The following is a 2,995-nucleotide window of genomic DNA, read 5'->3' as shown; positions in this document are numbered from 1 at the left end:
AAGAATAAACACGAAGCTTCAAGGAGCTAAAGTTATTTTTGGAAGATACTGGTATATGGTTTTTCTTATAAGAACATTAGAAAAATAAAAATTTCTGAGTTGGCCATCTTTAACTTCTCTTCCTATAGAATTATAGCCATGTTCTTACTATATAACAGGCCACAAGGTGACACAGGAACATACTAATCTCACCAAAATTTTGTTCTTATCCAATAAAATCATGTTCCTGGATAGAAACTTTCCTTCAAGTTATTTTAAATAAACAATCCAACCAAGTGTCACATGCAGATCTGTGTTTCTGTAAATGATTGCTAAGCCCTAACCTTTATTTCCCACCTTGGGAAACAACATAAAAGCATTGCTACATTAGTCACTCTAGAAATCTGCATTATTGTTGTAAAGACATTAGCTTGTGTTTGGAGAATCTTCCATTCAGCAGTGTGAATATAGAGGAACCTTGGGCTCTGCTTCAAGAGAAGACCTCTCCTCTGTGGAAGACCAGGCTCCAGGCCTCACAGGTTAGCCTTCTCCTTTGCAGCCAGGTGAGACACCACCTGCATGTACCTGTGAATTGCGTTCTTAGGCTTCTCAGTGTTGTATTTGTCCAGAAGAGCCTGGATGCAGGCCCCATAGTCAGGATGGACGTCACTGAAGTTCTTGACCACTTTCTTCTGGATGAAAAGCTGGGCATCTTTCAGATGACCTGCAATGTTCTCACACAAGTGCCTCCTCGCCTCTTTATTCAACACCGGTGTATAGAATGCCCGCACCTGAGTGACATTATCCTCATTCATGCTGTTGAAGTGCTTCATGTCCATGGAGCACTTGGCACTGTGCTCCAGGGCAAAGGGCTGCTGCTTTGGAGCACTGAAGCTGTTGGGGTAGTAGTTTGGAGCACCACCCTGATTGTCCTGCATGCACATGGGGCCATCATGCTGGTGGTTGGCCACTTGAGCTCAGTAGGGACAGGTCACTGGTATCTGCAGATAGTTGGGTCCCAGGCGGTGGTGGTGAGTGTCAGGATAGGCAAAAAGGCGGCCCTGGAGCATTTTGTCAGGGCTGGGTTCAATGCCAGGGGGCATGTTGCTTGGGTCAAAAGACATTTGTTCAACCTCAGCAATGTAATTAACTGGGTTTCAGTTTAAGACCAGTTTGCCGACCGGGATAAGAGGGTAGTCCTTGTGAGGCCAGACCTTTGTAAGATCAAATGGATTAAATGGGGAAGTTTCTGTCTCCTTAAATGTCATGACCTGGATGTAGAAAATCCAGGACGGGTAGTTGCCTTTGGCAATGGCATTGAAAAGATCTCAGAGGCCGTAGTCTGGATTTACCTGGGAAAGTCTCATGCCTCTTCAACAGACAAGTTTTTGATGGTCAGTCTTATAATGGAATTTGCAGTAAACTGCCTCTCCATTTGCATTAACCAGCTTGAAAGTGTGGGATCCATATCCACTCATGTGCCAGTGTCCATCTGGAATCCCTTAATCACTGAACAAATAAGAAACTTGAGAGAGAGAGACTCAGGAGGGAGGCTCCAGAAATCCCAGACCATGTCAGGATCCTTCAGGTGGGTTTGTGGATTTCTCTTTTGGCTATGTATAAAGGATGGAAACAATATGGCATTCCTGATAAAGAAAATAGGAGTTATTTCCCACAAGATCCCAGTTACCATCTTCAGTGTAGAATTTCACTGCAAACCCTCGAGGGTCACAAACTGTGTCAGCGGAGCCCAACTTTCTAGCGACCATGGAGAATCGAACAGCAGTGGGAGTCCTCTTTCCAATGTGCTCAAACACCTTTGCCTTGGAGTATCTGGTGATATCATGAGTGACCTCGAAGTAGCCCCAAAGGCACCTGCTCCTTTAGCATGCAACACTCCCTCTGGAATTCGCTCTCAGTCAAAATGAGCCATCTCATCAGTGAAGACCACATCCTGAACAAGAAGGGGCCCTCGGGGCCCTGCAGTCAGAACATTTTGTTTCCTATTGGGTTCCCGACTTCAGTGGTCAAGACATGGGGTTTCTGCGAGGCCCGCTGCTCCTTACACTACTTCATCTGGTCACTGGCTGGGTCCCGGCTGTCCGCCATGGTGTGGACTCTGGAGCTGCGGAGTGTGGGCATGCAGGCAGGTGGGCGGGCAGGGCATGTGGTCTCCAACCCAGCAAGAGATTGAGTCTGCCCTGGCGATTGCAGTGGGTGACTTCCGAGATCTTTTTTTTTTGGGGGGGTCTTTTTGAGACAGGGTCTCCCTGTAGCCCCAGCTGTCCTGGAACTCGCTATGTAGACCAGGCTGGCCTTGAACTCACAGGGATCTGCCTGCCTCTGCCTCCCAGGTGCTGAGATTAAAGGTGTGCGCCACCACGCCCGGCCTCCGAGATCCTTTTTAAAGGTTAAAAACTCATTCAAGTTTATGTCTTACAGGGTTTATACTGAGTTCAATATTGTATAACTGTATTAATCCTCTTTTTAAAGGATGTCTTTGAAAGAAATCAGACAGAGATTTCTGTCCTTGGTCCTGAAACTAGAATTGCGCTTTAGTATTTAGTGTATGGATGATCTCGCCTGGGCGGTAAAGAGGCTAATAGCTCCAAGAGGTGAAACATTTTCAGAGATAGTCAATCAATATTCATCTCTCTTTATTATGTATCTGTCATCTCTCATCCACCTCTCTGCCATTTTTATCTACAGCTCATCTATTTCTGTTATGTGTTATTTGTTCATATACGTATCTGCTGCCATGGATATCTATCATCCACTCTGTCGGACCACTTCCTGCCATGTGTCATGTACCGCTTTGCATTTATCCTATCTGCTCCCTCCACTGTTGGCCCTTTGAGGGCAGAGTCCCGTCAGGGGAGAGCTAGTTTTCCGTAGTGTTCAGTCAGGTCTGTGCCCACAGGATTTAAGAAAGGCTTGTGACTCACATAAAATCAAAGTAAGAGCCACCTGCCCATGGCTTCTGCACCTCCATTTTGGTGGTGGAGGGTGGGTGTTG

General features: G+C 46.3%; 1 pseudogene; it reads right to left on the bottom strand.

The window, feature by feature from the left end:
• Positions 1-512: 512 nt before the first annotated feature.
• LOC103734164 lies at positions 513-2,088 on the bottom strand (annotated as a pseudogene).
• Positions 2,089-2,995: the final 907 nt, after the last annotated feature.

The sequence above is a fragment of the Nannospalax galili genome, unplaced genomic scaffold, assembly GCF_000622305.1.
Source record: "Nannospalax galili isolate Female #2095 unplaced genomic scaffold, S.galili_v1.0 scaffold516, whole genome shotgun sequence".
Taxonomy (NCBI): Eukaryota; Metazoa; Chordata; class Mammalia; order Rodentia; family Spalacidae; genus Nannospalax; species Nannospalax galili.
This window is presented reverse-complemented; position numbering and strand designations above follow the sequence as displayed.